Source organism: Mandrillus leucophaeus, unplaced genomic scaffold (genome assembly GCF_000951045.1).
Source record: "Mandrillus leucophaeus isolate KB7577 unplaced genomic scaffold, Mleu.le_1.0 Scaffold245, whole genome shotgun sequence".
NCBI classification, from domain to species: domain Eukaryota; kingdom Metazoa; phylum Chordata; class Mammalia; order Primates; family Cercopithecidae; genus Mandrillus; species Mandrillus leucophaeus.
This window is the reverse complement of record NW_012102532.1, coordinates 1,249,209-1,268,142: the sequence shown is the minus strand read 5'-3', so window position 1 is coordinate 1,268,142 and position 18,934 is coordinate 1,249,209. Positions and strand designations below refer to the sequence as shown.

The window sequence follows — 18,934 nt, the reverse complement described above, 5'->3', positions numbered from 1 at the left end:
GGGGTTCCACGTGAAAGGGTCGTGATAGATTGAGAGCACGTGTGGTTACAGTGGGGGGTTAATCTTTTAACCTCAGGCCTGGTCATCAGTGGCACTGGCTGGTCTTGCCACTGACTTCATTCCTGTTGTTTTTCAGCTTTTACTTCCTCCTCCTCTTCAGAGACAGGAGACAGTAAGAGAAATAGCTTCTCTCCCCAGTATATATACTTATAAATATATATGGTTGAAGAAAATTTCTGTCAAATAAATGAACTGAAATATTTAGATAAAAGGGCACTCTTACAGGAAAATAATGACAAAGAACCATGAACACTGAAGCCAATCCTGGAGATCCTAAATAACAAGGATAATGTAAAGAATATGGGACAGTGGTTTCCTTCCCCGAGAGTGTGCAGAGGCTTGGGTACGAGGGCCTATTTCTCTTCAGCTCCAGTTCACCCCACGGACCGAGGGCGGGCCTCGCCATCAGGACCCAGTGGTCATGTCCTGATGCGAGCTGCGATGGTCATTGTCCTCCAAAACAGGGATGGAGAAAATACCAGCCCAGGAAGCAGCAGGATCACCAAGGGTCCAATTTCAGTTTTTGGAGACCCAGTTTAAGAGTCTGACTCCAGAGCCTCACTTTGCGCAGGCCACCGACATGGAACAGGGACTCACTAGGGCTCCACCTGTTCCCCAGGTGCCTGCTCTTCCCCATGAGGAAAGCCCGGGAGACCAGGCAGCTGTGCTCCTGACAGTCAGGTACCAGCAGTTTGTGACATTTGAGGATGTGGCTGTGCACCTTACTCAGAGGAATGGGGATACCTGGACCCTGTTCAGAGGGACCCCTACAGAGATGTGAGGTTAGAGATTTATGGGAATGTGGTCTGACAGGGCATACTTCTCCACCTTCCCTCCACCAGATTCATAGTGTGAATTTTTGCCCGGCCCTGAGTCATACCCAGGCAAGTGCTTTCTCTGGAGAAACTTGCAGTCCTTACAGCAAGAATCTGCAAGAGATGGCCCAAGTATTACCTGCTCGTAAACTCCTTTTCCACAATTGTGAGATATTAAACTTGACTGATGCAATAGATGCCCCCTAGGATGCCACCACTATGTAAAATCGCAGCTCCTCGAATTACCTTTGTTAAATTTCTAGTATCAGAGTCCAAGGAAGTCCTCTGCCATGACCAGATGCACTTTGAACCCAGTTTATTCAGAAATCATGGTTGGTGGTCATCTTCTACTTGTGTTCTGAGAAACCACAAAATTCAACTTCAGCTCTTCAGTTATGATCTCGTCATATTGTTTTAGAATGTGAAACATATGCTGTGTGCCCCTCCTTTTATGTAGTGAATACAACCTGCCCCTTATGATGGCTAACTCCCTGTGACCCCTGGGCTTTCCTCACGTTTAACACTCTGGTTTTCTCCTTCCTGAAGTCCCTGTGGCCCTCTTCAGGGTCCTACCCTCCTCCCCTTTATTCTTTGTAGTTCTGTACAGATTGATGCACTTTTATCACCTTTTCCGATGAAATGTTCCTTAGTCTTTCTTTGATGGAGGGGAGAAGGGAGGAAAAGAAGTTAAATGTTATGTTGGGGCATCAAAACAAATGTCTACTTAATAACTTTGTAAACTGTAAAGTGATATATATAATTGTAAAGTACTATTAATTTTACCTAATAATTACAGAGTGTTCAACAGTTAAAGAAAAAAAAAAAAAAGAACGCTGGCTCACGCCTGTAATCCCAGCACTTTGGGAGACTGAGGCAGGAAAATGGTTTGAGACCAGGAGTTCAAGACCAACCTGAGCAACATAATGAGACACTGTCTCTACAAAAAAAAAAAGAAGAAGAAGAAGAAGAATGCCATAGAAAACTAAGCAGAGAGGCCGGGCGCGGTGGCTCACGCCTGTAATCCTAGCACTTTGGGAGGCCGAGGCAGGCGGATCACAAGGTCAGGAGATCAAAACCATCCGGGCTAACACGGTGAAACCCCATCTCTACTAAAAATACAAAAAATTAGCCGGGCGTGGTGGCGGGCACCTGTAGTCACAGCTACTTGGGAGGCTGAGGCAGAAAAATGGCGTGAACCCTGGAGGTGGAGCTTGCAGTGAGCCGAGATCACACCACTGCACTCCAACCTGGGTGATAGAGCGAGACTCTGTCTCAGGAAAAAAAAAAGAAAGAAAGAAAGAAAAAAGAAAACCGAGTAGAGAAAAACATAACACCTATAAAGTTTTTTTAAATCAGGCCTCAGACTTACTCACAGCAACACTCAGAGCTAAAAGGCCAAGGGGGAATGCTTACAGAGTTCTGAGTAAATGGGAAAAAATACACCCCAGTAATTTTATAAACAGGCAAAGTGTTGCTCATTTAAAAGGTAACAGAAAACATTCACAATGGTGAATAAAACATGGTGATGATAACATGCAGCCATGCAAGAGATGAATCAAATGATATTTAAAAATTGGGTATGAGAAATTGAAAATGGTAAGAAGGGACTAGCAGTGAGCATTGGATCCATTCAGATATGAATCAATGCTAAACAAGCATAAGAATTATTATTATACAACAGAACATAAATATTGCAAATCTTAATAATGTAAAAAATAGTAATATACTGTTTTGAAGGTTTGCGGTCAGGGTAAAGACAGGAGAAAGTTTAAGAGAGCTAATTTCGGCCAGGCATGTTGACTCATGCCTGTAATCCCAGCACTTTGGGAGGTCAAGGTGGGTGGATCACCTGAGGCCAGGAGTTCGAGACCAGCCTGGCCAACATGGCGAAATCCTGTCTCTACTAAAAATACAAAAAATTAGTCGGGCGTGGTGGCAGGCGCCTGTAGTCCCAGCTACTCGGGAGGCTGAGGCAGGAGAATGACTTGAACCAGGGAGGCAGAGGTTGCAGCGAGCTGAGATCATGCCGTTGCACTCCAGCCTGGGCGACAGAGCAAGACTCTGTCTCAACAGAAAAAAAGAGAGAGCTAATTTCCTCATCTTCCTCTGGAAATGTTAACTGTTAGTTTGCAAAGTTGGCAAATCAGGAAAAATAAACTATAATGGTTAACTTTATCTGTGAACTTGACTGGGCCATGGGGTGCGCAGTTATTGATTAAACATTATTCTCAGTGGGTCTATGAGATTGTTTCTGGGTGAGATTCACATTTGAATCAGTAGACTGAGTAAAGCAGATTGCCCTCTCCAATGTGGGTGAGGCTCATCCAATCCACCGAAGACACGAATCAAACAAAAGGTTAAATGAAGGAGAATTTACTCTCTGCCTATATTCATGCTGGAACATCAGTATTCTCCTGCCTTTGAAATTGGACTTGAACTAGAACTTACACCATCAGCTTTCCCTGTTCTCTAGTCTTCTGACTGCAAATCTTGGAACTTCTCGGCCCTCAAAATTACATGATTGTGTGAACCAATTTCATTTTTTTTCTTTTTTACATTTTTTTAGAGACAGGATCTCACTCTGTTGCCTAAGCTAGAGTGCAATGACTCATCGTAACTTCAAGCTCCTGGACTCAAGTGATTCTGCTGCCGCTCAGCCTCCCAAGTAGCTGGACTACAGGTACGCACCACCAGACCTGGCTAGTTTCTTTTTTTTTTTTTCTTAGAGACAAGTTCTCACTGCCTTGCCCAGGCTGGTCCTACACTCCCGGTCTCAAGCAATCCTCCTGTCTCAGCCTCCCTAAGCACAACCTTCGCCTCCTGGGTTCAAGCAATTCTGGTGCCTCAGCCTCCTGAGTAGCTGCGACTATAGGCGCCCGCCACCACGCCCGACTAACTTTTGTGTTTTTAGTAGAGACAGAGTTTCACCATGCTGGTCAGGCTGGTCTCGAACTCCTGACCTCAGGTGATCTGCCTGCCTCGGCCTCCCAAAGTGCTGGGATTTACAGGCGTGAGCCACCTCACCCAGACTTTTATTGTTGTTTTAAAGTATACTCCTTTTAGTTATATATTTTTTTAAGTTAACCATAAAACAGCCTTAGGCAGGTCCTCCAGGAGGTATTTCAGAAGAAGGCATTGTTATCATAGGAGATGACAGCTCTATACATGTTATTGCCCCTGAGTGGGATAAGACGTGGTGGTAGAAGACAGTGATATTGATGATCTTGACCCTAGGCTAATGTGTTTGTATCTTAGATTTAAAAAAAAAAAAAAAGAAAGAAAGAAAAAAAATCTAAAAGAAAAGAATAGGACAAGGATATAAAGAAAGAACATATTTTTGTACAGCTGTACAATGTTTGTGTTTTAAGCTATTATTACAAAAGAGTCAAAAAGTTGAAAGAAATTAGAAGTGCATAAAATAAAAAAGTTACAGTAGCCTATGTATGCTAATTTATTATTATATAAAGAAAAATACTTTTTATATACTTTATAAAAAATACTTTTTAATGCTTTGTGTAGCCTAAGTGTACAGTGTTTATAAAGTTTACTGTACTATTCAGTTATGTCCTAGGCCTTCACATTCACTTGCCACTTACTGACTCACCCAGAGCAACTTCCACTCCTGCAAGCTCCATTCAGGGTAAGTGTCCTATACAGATGTATCACTTTTTACCATTTTTTTAGTATTATTATTTTTTGTAGAGATGGGGTCTCCTTATGTTGCCCAGGCTGGTCTCAAACTCGTGGCCTCAAGCTGTTCTCCCACCTCAGCCTCCTGAAGGCCTGGGATGACAGGAGTAAGCCACCTCAACCAGGTGTGTTTTATCTTTCATACTGTATTTTTACTGTACCTTTTCTATGTTCAGATACACACATACTTACCGTTACAATTGTGTTACAAGTGCCTACAGTATTCAGTACAAAAACATTGCAAATTAAAAATAAAATTATAAGCCCTCCAAATGACTGAAGGGACCATCTCTTGGCCAAGGGGACCCCAAAGTAGCCTGGAAAACTGAGTTCTCAGGGCCAGGCACTATGGTTCATGCCTGTAATCCCAGTAGTTTGGGAGGCTGAGGTGGGAGGATCACTTGGGGCCACAAGTTCGAGACCAGTGTAGGCAACATAGCAAGACCCAGCATCTACTCCTCCAAAAAAACAATTTTTTTTAATTAGCCATGCATGGTGGCACACACCTGTAGTCCCAACTACTCAGGAAACTGAAGTCATAGAACCACTTAAGCCTAAGAGTTTGAGGCTGTAGTAATCTATGAGCACACCACTGCACTCCCAGACTGTGTGACAGCCAGACTCTGTCTCAAAAAGGAAAAAGAAAAGAAGAAGAAAGAGGAAAGACAAAAAAGGAGAGGAAGGGAAGGAGGGAAGGAGGGAGGGAGGAAGGAAGGAAGGAAGGAAGGAAGGAAGGAAGGAAGGAAGGATCGATCAGACACATATCAACAAATGACCTGATGCTTCCCTTGCTTCTTTGCCTGATACAAGACCGCTGACCAGAAAGTGGCTCTGGACATTCTATGGAGAATGCACAGTGAGGGTTTTCATGTCCTCTGCTTCATCTTTTGATGAGAGGGTTGAAAACTCCACCCTTGGATTACAGTAACCCTGCCATTTTTTTTAACGTGGGTCCCATGAAAAAGCATGAAGCTCAATTGCGCATGCACATGTTTCACCTTTTATAACTATTCATCACTCTTCCTATAGCTTATTGAGTACATCTATTTGGCCACCCTACTCAGCATAAATTTCTGTTCCCCTTGTCCGTCCCTCGAGGTGTCTGTTTCTGGATTCTGTTTGGAGGCTATGTTTCCCAGCGTCAGAATGGTCATCCTGCAGTCTGCAGCCCTTTATGAGAAGTAAAGCTCTACTTTTCAGATTTATGAACTCTTCATTTTTCAGTTGACAAAATGCTGTAAATGTTTGTAGCCTAGGTGCAATAGGCTATACTCTTTATATTAGGAGCATAGTAGGCTATGCCATCTAGGTTTGTATAAGGGCACTCTATGATGTTTGCACAATGAATTTCTCCAACAATGCGTTTCTCAGAACGTATCTCTGTCATTAAATAAGGCATGACTATACATACATACATATATATATATATGTATGTATGTATGTATCTCATACTGGTTCTGTTTCTCTAAAGAACTCAAGCTAAGAGAGGCTTTTGGTACCAAAAGTGCTTCTGGATTAACAAAATGTTAAGAATGAATTTTCTTTCTTTCTTTCTTCCTTTTTTAAGAGACACAGTCTTGCTCTGTCACCCAAGCTGGAGTGGTGGCGTGATCGTAGTTCACTGCAGGGTCAAACTCATTGGCTCAAGCTACCCTCCCACCTCAGCCTCCCAAGTAGCTGGGACTACAAATGTGTGCCCTGGCTAATTTTTTATTTTTTGTAGAGACGAGGGTCTCACTATGTCGCCCAGGCTGGTTTCAAACTTCTGGCCTCAGGAGAGCTTCCTTCCTCAGCCTCCCAAAGTGCTGGGGTTACAGACATGAGCCACTGTGCCCATCAGGACAAATTTTCTGGATGATTCTGAGTTTTCTGAAATTGGATCTCTAATCTGATTAGATTTAAAGATGCTAATAACTCAACTTCCCATGATAAAGAGAACACTGATAATCCATGGTGTGCTCTAGCAATAGGGGTAAGCAAAATATCTCTATCAAAGTAACTCCTCATTAACCACTTACAAGAAACAAGGAGCTGAGTGACTGTGCACATGATACTTTCAAACATTTTTAGAAAACTGACAAATATAATGAATGTCCCATGGTGAGCAAGTCTATGCAAACCTACCATCAAAGACCAAGCAGAAAGCTGAGAAGCCAAAAAAAAAAAAAAAAAGAGAGAGATTGACAAATCCAGTTTCTCAGAGAGAAACATTTAAAAGGGACATCCGAACAGAAGCATAGTCTCAGGTGGCTTCTGTGGATTTCTGTGCCATTGCTTCCAAGCCCCAGGGCTTATAAACCATAGGGAAGGAATGTGTAGGACAATTGAAGTTCACCCCTCAGGGAAAGGCAAGAATGCTGTATGAGTCTGCTTAAGGGCAAGACTTATGGTCAGGGTTGTTTTGATCTGAAAATAGACTTTAGAGGAACAGTATAGATAAAGTAGGCTGGGCAAGGTGGCTCATGCCTGTAATCCTAGCACTTTGGGAAGCCAAGGTGATGTGGGCAGATCACCTGAGATCAGGAGTTCAAGACCAGCCTGGCCAACAGGGTTAAACCCCGTCTCTACTAAAAAAAAAAAAAAAAAAAAAAAATACAAAAAATTAGCTGGGCATGGTGGTGCATGCCTGCAATCCCAGTTGCTTCAGAGGCTGAGGCAGGAGAATCACTTGATCCTGGAAGGCAGAGGTTGCAGTGAGCCAAGATCATGCCACTGCACTCCAGCCTGGGTGACAAAGCGAGACTCCATCAAAAAAAAAAAAAAAAAAGGAAAAAAAAGTATAGATAAAATCAAAATCATAGCGGCATTCCTGGAACTGGGGTTAATCAGAAGTCAACGTGGCAGATTAGCATCCATGATGGAGTTACTTTAGCCTCCACAAAGAGGTTAGCTGGTTGCTCCTATTGTCACCAAAGTGGTTAAATGATGAGCTCAGGGAATGGCTGAATTACAAAACAATTTTAAGTCTTATCCTCACAGGGTCTGCTGTTAAAGTGAGGGCATTGATTGGGAAAGAATGGGATTCTGGTCTTTGGAATGGGGACATGTGGGAAGATCCTGATGAAGCTGGGAACATTGAACCCCTACATTCTGGTGGATCTTCTTTGCCAGTGAAAGAGGCCTCCCCATCCCCAGTGGAGGCATCCTACCTGAGGCTCCTCACTCACTTACTTCATAATTAAACAATTCCCCTTCACTGTATCATCATGACTCCCTCACTGCCTCTCCATTTTCCTAAAATGTGTTGAAGTGATTCATCTGCTGGCATCTCTTCTTCCATTCTGTTGGGATGATCAGACCCAACACCAGGTCATGGAGGTGACGAAGTCTAGCGGAGTCAAAGGAATGAGAAAAGACAGTTTGAGAGAGAAAGTGGGTCCAGGGGGCCATCGCTAAGAATGAAGGCCCCGAACTCTGGAAGCCCAGACTATTTATTGGTGATCAAACAAAGAAACAGGTGGTGAGAATGTGGGGGTTGAAAGGAAGTGTTGCATTAAGCATATGATTTACAGCTGTGATGGTTTAGCATCTGCTCTGCTACTTGAGATAGTGGAGAGCAGGTTCTTTTAACTCAAGACACAACCAACCCTGGGAGAGAAAGAAGCAAGGAGCCAGAAAGTCTGGACACATTCCAGAGCCACTAGCCCTGGATTCTATCCAAGCCACAAGGGGTTTTATGCCCTGGGCTTAGATTATGGTGCATCAGGGTAGCCTTCCACCCGTTAGCACAGAGCTTGGTGTTCCAAAGGCCACAAGGGGTTTTAGACCCTGGACCTGGTTTTGACTTGGTTTGAATTGCTTGACAGGACTGGTCTTGGGAACGTGCCTACTCCATTTGAGTGGAAGCATGGACATGTTCCAAGACTCTTTTACATTATGTCAGACATGCAAGCCCTGCCTCGGCTTCTCTCCCAACACTCAGCTTTTCTCCCAACACATTCCCTTTGCCCCAGTAGAGTCATACCTTCCATACCCACCCTTTAGTATTTTAGTGGGATCTTTAGCACAAGAGGTAAGTCAATCTGCCATTTTTATTAGAAGCTTCCTTCTTTATTTAAAAAATATTTGTATAAGTGGTCTGCTTTAAAGAGTATTTTATGTGGAGCCGGGCACAGTGGCTCATACCTGTAATTCCAGCGCTTTGGGAGGTCAAGGTGGGCAGATCACAAGGTCAGGAGATTGAGACCATCCTGGCTAACACGGTGAAACCCCATCTCTATTAAAAATACAAAAAATTAGCCAGGTGTGGTGGTGGGCACCTGTAGTCCCAGCTACTTGCAAGGCTGAGGTTAAGGGAGGAGACCACCCCCTCGTATTGTCTTATGCCCAATTTCTGCCTCCAAAGAAAGAATAAGTAAAAACTAAAAGGCAGAAATGAAATCCACAGTCAGACAGCCCGGCGCCACACCCTGGGCCTGGTAGTTAAAGAATGACCCCTGACCTAATAGCTTATTTGCATAAAAAAGGCACTGTGAAGATCCCTGTCCTGTTCAGTTCCTTTCTAATTACCAGTGTATGCAGCCCCCAGTCACGTACCCGCTGCTTGCTCAATCAATCACAACCCTCTCACGTGGACCCCCTTAGAGTTGTGAGCCCTTAAAAGGGACAGGAATTGCTCACTCGGGGAGCTCAGCTCTTGAGACAGGAGTCTTGCCGATGCTGCCGGCCAAATAAACCCCTTCCTTCTTTAACTCGGTGTCTGAGGGGTTTTGTCTGTGGCTCTTCCTGCTACAAGGCAGGAAAATGGCATGAACCTGGGAGGCAGAGATTGCAGGGAGCTGAGATGGTGCCACTGCACTCCAGCCTGGGCAACAGAGCAAAACTCCGTCTCAAAAAAAAGAGTATTTTATGTGATTACTTATTCTAATAGTACTGAGTGCTTCTGCCATGAAAAGAAATAAGAGCTGGGCACGGTGGCTCACACCTGTAATCCCAGCACTTTGGGAGGCTAAGGCAGGTGGATCACCTTATATCAGGAGTTTGAGACCAGCCTGGCCAACATGGTGAAACCCTGTCTCTATTAAAAATACAAAATTTTGCTGGGTGTGGTGGCAGGCACCTGTAATCACAGCTACTCGGGAGGCTGAGACAGGAGAATCACTTGAATCTGGGAGGCAGAGATTGCAGTGAGCCGAGATTGCACCACTGCACTCCAGCCTGGGTGACAGAGTAAGAACTACCATCTCAAAAAAAAGAAAAAGAAAAAGAAAAGAAAAGAAAAAATAATTATCGTAGTAGTTAGCTTTATGTCTTTAAAGAACATGCTAAAGTTTCTGGGTTCTCCAGAGAAACAGAACCAATAAGAGATACTATACAAGGGAACTTCAACAAGTTTGTTTTTTAAAATGGAATTAAAAGATAAAAATAAAAAACATAAACCGTATTTCTCAATATAAGTTTCATGAAGGTCAAGACACTTTTGTAAGTAATTATACCAGCCATTTAGTTCATTTCTAAAGTACAAAGCGTCCTGGAAATCTAACCATGTCAATGCAGTCTTTTTTACATTATTAACTGAAGAAAAATAGGTGCCTATTACAGATGTTTTAAGATTAGGAAGCAAAAAGCAGTCAGAAGCAGTCAAATCAGGACTGTAAGGTGGATGCCTAATGACTCTCAACAAAACTCTCCCAAAACTGCCCTTGATTGATGGGAAGAAGGAGCAGGAGCATTGTGGTGGAGAAAGACTCCCTGGTGAAGCTTTCCCAGGCATTTTTCTGCTAAAGTTTTGGCTAATTTTCTCAAAACACTCTCATAAGCAGATGTTATCATTCTTTCACCCTCCAGAAGGTCAACAAGCAGAATGCCTTAAGCATCCCAAAAACTGTTGCCATGACCTTTGCTCTTAATTAGTTCACTTTTGCATTGACTGAACTACTTCCACTACTTGGTAGACATTGCTTTTTTTTTTTTTTTTTTTTTGAATTAGGTATTAAAAGTAAAGACATTGCTTTCATTGTGCTTTGTCTTCAGAATTTTACTGGTAAAGCCATGTTTCATCTCTTGTTGCAATTCTTCAAAGAAATGCTTCAGGATATTGATTGCCCTGGTTTAAAATTTCCATTGACAGTTCTGCTGTGGTCTGCAGCTGATCTGGGTGCAACAATTTGGAACCCATTGAGTGGAAAGTTTGCTCACCTTCCATTTGTCAGTCAGAATTGTGAAAGCTGAATCAATTGAGATGTCTGTGGTATTGGCTATTGTGCCTATTGGTTCTCTTCAATTAGGGCATGAACAAGATGAATTTTGTCCTCAAAAATTGATGTGGATGGTTTGCTGCCAGAGGCTTCATCTTCCACATCATCTTGTCCCATCTTAAAATGAGTTTTCCATTTGCAAACTTCTGATTTCTTTGGGGTATTGCTCCCATAAACTTTTTATAAAGCATCAGTGATTTCACCATTCTTCTACCCAAGCTTCACCATGAAAATGATGTTTGTTTTTTCTTCACTTTTAGCAGAATTCATGTTGCTCTGAAAGAGACTCTTATTTTTTGTCTTTCTTTTTTCTTTTTTTTAATTTAAAGCAGCTTTATTTGTAACTGCCACAGATTGGAAGCAACCAAAATGCCCTTCAGTAGGTGAGTGGATAACCATAGTCTATCCACACAGTCCATCCACTCAGCACTAAACAGAAATGCGCTGTCATGCTATGAAAAGACATGAGAAAGTAACAACATGCTGCTAAGTGAAAGAAGCCAGCTGAAAAGGCTGTATACTGTAGGGTTCCCACTGCACCACATTCTGGAACAGGCAGCACCAAGGAGATGGGAAAAGAATCAGTGGTGATTAGAAGGAAGGGATGAATGAATGGAGCACAGGGCCCTCTTGGGGCAGTGAAACTGCTGTGTGTGATGCTATAACAGTGGATGCACAGCAGATATTCATTTATCAAAACCTGCAGGCGGGCGCGGTGACTCACGCCTGTAATCGCAGCATTTTGGGAGGCCAAGGTGTGCAGATCACCTGAGGTCAGGAGTTCAAGACCAGCCTGGCCAATATGGCAAAACCCTGTCTCTACTAAAAATAGAAAAATTAGCCAGGTGTGGTGGCAGGCATCTTCAATCCCAGCTACTCTGGAGGCTGAGGCAGGAGAATCGCTTGAACCCGGGAGGCAGAGGTTGCAGTGAGCCGAGATTGCACCACTGCACTCCAGCCTGGGTGACAGAGTGAGACCCCACCTCAAAAAATTTAAAAAAAAAAACCCCACACAGCGTGCCACACCAAGAGGGACCCCCACGTAAACTGCGGACTTTGGGTGATCATGATGTGGCCATGTAGGGTCATTATTATAACAAATGCACTACTTGGGGTGAAGGGTGTTAATAATGGGGGAGGCTGTGCATGTGTATTGTGGGGTGTCGGGGGTATGTGGGAACTCTATCATCTGCTCAATTTTGCTATGAACCTAATACTGCTCTAAAAAATAAAGTCTATTAAAAAAAAAAAAAAACAGGCTAGGTATGGTGGCACACACCTGTATTCTCAGCTGCTTGGGAGGCTGAGGTGGGAGGATTGCCTGAGGCCAGGAGTTTGAGACCAGCCTGGGCAACATAGTGAGACCTCCATCTCTGCAAAAAACTTTAAAAATTAGCCGAGCATGGTGCCACACATCTGTACTCCCAGCTACTCAGGAGGCTGAGGAGTGAGGATCGCTTGAGCCTGGGAGTTTGAGGCTACAGTGAGCTACGATCATAAGAAAATGTAGAAGAAGGCCAGGCATGGTGGCTCACGCCTGTAATCCCAGCACTTTGGGAGGGCGAGGTGGGCAGATCACCCGAGGTTGGGAGTTTGAGACTAGCCTGACCAACATGGAGAAACCCTGTCTCTACTAAAAAATACAAAATTAGCCAGGTGTGGTGGCACACACCTGTAATCCCAGTTACTCGGGAGGCTGAGGCAGGAGAATTGCTTGAACCCAGGAGGGAGAGGTTGCAGGGAGCTGAGGTCGTGCCATTGCACTCCAGCCTGGGCAACAAGAGCGAACTCCGTCTAAACAAAAAAAAAAAAAGAAAGAAAGAAAGAAAAGAGAAAAAAGAAAGAAGGAAGGAAGAAAAAGAAAGAAAAGAGAGAAGAGAAGGAAGGGAGGGAGGGAGGAAGAAAAGAAAAGAACAGAAAAGAAAAGAAAAGAGAAAAGAAAAGGAAAAGGAGAAAATCTTTGGGACTGGGAGTCATTGAGGAATTCTTAACCATGACAACAAAAGCAGATCCTTAAAAAGAAAAAAAATTGACAAATCAGACTTCACCAAAATTAAAAAGAAAAAAACCTTTTCTCTGCAAAACACTCCTTAAGAGGATGTAAAAGATAAGCTATGGACTGGGACAAAATATTTACAAACCACACACATGCAAAAGCCGTACATCTAAAACATGTAAGGACAAGGCGCAGCTGGGAGCAAGACTGAGAGGATGAGCAGTGGCAGACTTGCGGCTGCAGCAGTGCTCCATGAGTGAGTGGCCGCTGCATGCCTCGCTGCACGTCCAAGGCAGCTCTCGTGGCCTCCAGCTGACAGTGCCACCCGGAGTCAACCCGAGGCCAGAAGGCTCGGCCTTATGCTGGAGACCCATCCTGGGCACCTCCCGTGTTCCTTGTGGGAACATCTGCTTCTGCAGAAGGCGGAAAAGGTTGAGGTTGGAAGCTGTGCGGATGGAATTTGGAAAGAAGGAATGGTGAGAGTGCAGGGAAGGGAGGCAGGGAGCCCCCTGCACGGCAAGGTGGTGGCCAAGCGCTCCAGTGAAGAGGACTTGGGCTCTGCCCAGTCCCAGAGCGTCAGATGGTGACACTCTATCTCACTGATGCTAAGGCGCACTCTCTCATCTTATCATTTCTAATGTCAGGGTGTGCCTTATAATCAACAGGCCACAAAGGTCATAAGCCACACTCACAAGAACCAGGAAGTTAATTGTAAAATATTCCTTGTCCTTGATCATTGTGGCACAGAGGATCAGACTCACCCTGCAAACACAATCACTAGGGAAGGTGCATCTCCAAGGGGAACGCCAGCCTTTCCCACCACCCCCCACTCAGAGGAAGCCCAAATGCAAACAGACCAAGGTCAACTGGGCCCCTCTCCAGCTCCTGACCAGCAGCTCTGGATCCGTGGGTGGGGTGCAGCTGCCCTTCCCCACCGCCACTCAGAATAACCAAGAAAGCCTGCCCACCTGCCTGAACGTGGCAGGGGAAGGACAGTTCCCTCCGTGTAAGACACGCTGCTGCATTGCAGAAGCCTCCGCAGAGTGCTGGGCTGCAGAGCACAGTGCACAACTAGGGCACCTCCCTCCCTCCCCTGCCAACGCGCGCGCGCGCACACACACACACACACACACACACACACACACACGGCGCACACGGCCACAAAGGCACAGCCCCAGGCCAGGAGCACACAACTGCCCTCAAATGCCCTCACCAGCCTCAAAGGGGAGGCCACGTCCACGTGACTTCAAACATCAATACTAGACTAGGATGCAACCAGGAAGCTGAGTCAGGGCCACACACCTCCTACACCCTCATCTGTGTCCTCCCCCAACCCCTCCAAAGGAGTCTGCACAGGGGCTGGCCGGGACCCTTGGGTAGACAGCTGCAACCTCTGCAGGGCATTTACACCATGAGCTACGAGTACTTATTGGGGTTCAGCTGGAAGGTGGCTCCCTCTGACCATCTCCCCAGGACACACACGAGCTTTCTGCCATTCTCTCTGACGGGGTTGGCCTGCTTGGCACGGGAAGTCTCCACAGATAAGGCTGTCTGCAGTGACCTGATAGCTCAGTGGCTTAGAGGAAGCTATCCTCCAGCACTCCCCAGCCACAGAGCAAGGGGCTCTTTTCAAACTGATTTCTTACCCTTCTTAGTGTCTCAAACTAGATCCTGTCCAGACGTGTTATAATAAAGTTAGTAAGAATTTATTTTGGGGCTAAAATTTTTTTAATCCATGCATAGTTTTTTTCATAATATGCATTTTTTCATAAACTTTTTAAGACCCTCTTGTATATACTGGACTGTAACCTGAGTCTGAAAGCCTTAGAACCAGGAGATCCAATGGTGTAAGTTTTATTCTGATTCTGAGTCCAAAACCAGAAGAATGACGTCTTAGCTCAAAGACAGAGTGTAAATTTCCATTTACTTGGCCTTTTACTCTAGTCAGCCCTTCATAGGATTGGATGAGCCCCACTCACCCTAGGGAGGACAATCTGCATTACTTAGTTTACCAATTCAAAGGCTAATCTCATCCAGAAACACCTTCACAGGTATATCCAGAATAATATTTAACCAAATATTTTGGCATTTCATGGCCCAGTCAAGCTGGCACATAAAATTAATTGTCACAAGTCCACCCCTTGTCAACTTGGCACCCACATGTATCTTCTGAAACCATTCTTATTCTCCAAATAAAAACAATGACAAGGTCATAATTCCACCCGACATGATACAATCATTCCACATACATCTGAAAATGCACTACCTCTTCCCCAGAAGAGAAGGCAAAGTCCTTAAATGATGTTTGTTCTTCTCAATATCTCATAACTTAAACACTATGATGTAAAATGTAAAATAGTTAAATACTATGATATAGAGTCAATACATTTTATGTTACAAGACAGGAAATAAGAGAGGAAAGAAAACAAAGATATTTTATACATATTCATTACAAAACAAGCAGAGTATATCTGAGACCAGCCTGGGCAAAATGGTGATACCCGATTTCTATTAATAATAATTAATTTAAAAATAAAAAATAAATTTAAAAAAGGAGAACTACTTATGATAATTACAGTCTTCATTTCTGTAAGTGATCATGTGATCATAGCTGATATTTATAACTACCTTTTTCCACTACCCATTCTGTATGTCCTTTGCCTTCAGCAAGCACCTCACTCAGCTGGTTGTGGTTCTTTATCTGGTAGAGTGAACCAAACCTTCATTCCTGCAGGGACTGGGCCATTAGTAGTCCTGCCTGGATTGGGCTGTTGTAGTTTTCCATCGACATTAATCACAGGCATGACAATACTAAGAGATGCACTCAGGGGACTCCTGTATTCCAGGCATATTCCTCCTTACCTTCATCGTGAAGTAGCAGTCCAATTTCCCCTTGGTAGACAGGATCAATCACCAACGAGCACAGTAATTCCCTTCTTTGCCTGTTGTTTCAGAGGTATAAGGAGTCTGAAGTGACTGGGTGGCAGTCTTAAGATCCAGTTCAATTGAATCATTGCTCTCTCTTGGTGGGAGAATTGTTCCTGTTGGAACTAAGACCAGTAGACCAGCGTAGCATAAGGTTTCAGAAACTGGAAGCAAAAATTTTGCTAGTGGGTCACTAGGGATAATAGTGAGTGGTGCCACTCCCTTTTCTACCCCTTGATTCCTGGACCAGTGAATCTTGGCTATGGGAGAAACAGCACCATATGATGGACGCTGATTCAGAGCACATTTAGACCCCGGAGAACATATTGCTGCAGCTCTGTAATACATTGCCATCTAGCTGGTGCTGTAACTGCATCTTCAAATAATCCTATCATCTTATCACACCCATTGGTTCATGAGACATGGTAAGACCACTGAATTCCATGAGGATGGTCTCACTGCTACACTTGTTTTGCTGAGAAGTGAGTTCCTAAATCAGAAGCAATGCTGAGTGGAATATCGTGACAATGGATAAAGCATTCTGTAAGTCCACAAATGGTAATTTTAGCAGAAGCAGTATGTAAGGATGGAAAATTGTTATCCAGAGTAAATTTCTGTTCCAATGAGAACAAAATACTGCTTCTTCCAAGATGAAAATAGTCTAATGTAATCAGTCTGCCATCAGGTAGCTGACTGATCATGCTGGTGAATGACGCCATATCAGGGACTCTGTGTTGGTCTCTGCTGCTGACAGATTGGGCATTCAGCAGTGGCTGTAGCCAGATCAGCCTTGGTGAGTGGAAGTCCATGTTACTAAGCCCATGCATAATGTCCATCCTGGCCACCATGGCCACTTTATTCATGAGCCCACTGGGCAATGGCAGAGGTTCCTAGAGAATGAGGCTAACTGGTATCTACAGAATGGGCTAGCCAATCAATTTGTTATTTTAATAAATAACTTCTGAGATCACCCTCTGGTAAGCATTCACATGGGACACAAATATCTTCATTATTTTCCCATTCAAGAGGTCTATCCACATACCTCTTCCCCAAATTTCCTTGTCACCAATTATCCAATCATGTTCCTTCCAAGTCCCTGATCATCCATCCAAACCATTGACCACAGAACATGAATCAAAATATACTTGCACATCTGGCATCTATCTTTTCAAGAAAAGTGAACTGGCTTAAACTGCTTAAACTTCTGCACATTGGGCCACACGTATGGTGCATGCCTGTAATCCCAGCAATTCAGAATGGTGAGGTAGAGGATGACTTAAGCCCAGGAGCTCAAGACCACCCTAGGAACATAGCTGACACTGCCCCTATAAATTTTATAAAAGTAACCAAGGAAGAAAACGGGGGATAAATGAAAATTAACCCAGCTTGCAGCACACTCAGCATTAATCAGTAGGTCAGCCTGCTCCCTGACCTGCTTCTTCACAGTTGTTTGGTGCCTATTATTCTAAAATCATGTAGACCTTAAATTATTCCCCTAAACTATCCTATAGATAACACCTAAACATTATGAAACATTAAGATTTCCCTTTGAGCTAGGTGAGGCGGCTTGTGCCTGTCATCCTAGCACTTTGGGAGGCTGAGGTGGAAGGACTGCTTGAGCCCAGGACTTTGAGACCAGCCTAAGCAATACAATGAGACCTTGTCTCTAAAAAAAAAAAAAAAAAAAAAAAAAAAAAAAAAAATTAAAAAAAAAAAAAAAAAAAAAGAAAAAAAAAAACAAAAAAAAAAAAAAAAAAAAAAATTCCCTTTGAGGTAGTCCTTCAGGTCCTGCATTCTGAAGAAACTGCTCAGCTGAGAACCACATGGACACCAGCTGATCTGAAAGATTCCACTGACTAACCTGGTCTGAAGGGCCCCACTAACTCAGCTGGTCTGAAGGACCCCACTGACTCAACTGGTCTGAAAAATGCCATTCATTCAGCTGGTCTAAAGGACCCACTGACTCCAGTGGATCTGAAGGACCCCACTGATACCAGCTGATCTGAAAGATCCCGCTGACACCAGCTGATCTGGAGGACCCCATTGACTCAACCAATCTGAAGAACCCCACTGACTTAGCTGATCTGAAGGACCCCATTGACTCAACTGATCTGAAGAACCCCACTGACTTCAGCTGATCTGAAGAACCCCACTGACACCAGCTGATTGGAAAGATACCACTGACTCAGCTAGTCTGAAAGATCCCACTGACTCAGCTGATCTGAAGGACCCCAGTTTATCTGACTCAGCTGGTCTGAAAGACCCAATTGATACCAGCTGATCTGAAGGACCCCACTGACTCAACTGATCTGAAGAACCCCATGATGCCAGCTGATCTGAAGGACCCCACTGACACCAGCTGGTCTAAAGGACCCCATGAGGAGCTGGCCCATCAAAGAATGCAGTTTCCATATCCTGATTATTTTCTCTGTCTTGTGCTGCCCAATCAACAATCCCAATTCTCCAGCCTCTCATCCTCCACAATCCCCTTAAAAACCCCAGCTCAGAACTCCTACGGGAGATGAATTTGAGGATCTCCTCCCAGCTCCACTTCTGGTTGCCCATGATAATTACATGTTTTCTCTTCTGCATCCCTGCTGTCTCAGTGTAATTGGTCTATTACTGTCCAGGAGGCATATGAACCTGTTGGTCATGTAACAAAGTGAAATCCTATCTGTTTTTATTTCTTTTTTAGATTTTGTTAAACCATAGCATTTACTGACAAATAATAATAGTGACAATAATAGTGAAAAATCATTGAAATTCCTAAGATAAACTGGTTGCTGCAATAGCTGCTCTGTCGGGTTTAGATGATGTTCCTCCACAGAATCCATGCTTGAATCTGTGGTGTACAGTTTTTAGGTGTTTCATTCAATCAGTCCCGGTGGTATTTTGTCTTTCAGCCTTTGCACTCCAGTTATACTTTCTCTTACACTTGGCAGGGTAGTCATATTTGTCACAGGTAGACTTCTGAAGGTGATAGGCCTCAGAGCCACACCAGTGGCACAACGTGTGTGTCTTATTGCAATGCTTTCAAAACAATGGCATTCCCTTCATCATCTCACTTCTGCAGACTAGACCAAAACGACTGGAGACCTTGTCTCTTAAAAAATTTAAAAATATAAGTTATGTCCACTGAGAGTACTTTCCTTCATCACTGTCCTTCAGGGATGTCACAGAAAGGGGTTGTAGAGCTGCAGCACTCTTGGGTGGTGCATACATTCGTGCAGAACCAGGCCTAAGTCTTCTCT

The 18,934-nt window shown here is 43.9% G+C and overlaps 1 pseudogene; it reads left to right on the top strand.

Annotated features, from left to right (window-relative positions):
- The first annotated feature begins 526 nt into the window (after positions 1–526).
- LOC105541844 lies at positions 527–17,821 on the top strand (annotated as a pseudogene).
- Positions 17,822–18,934: the final 1,113 nt, after the last annotated feature.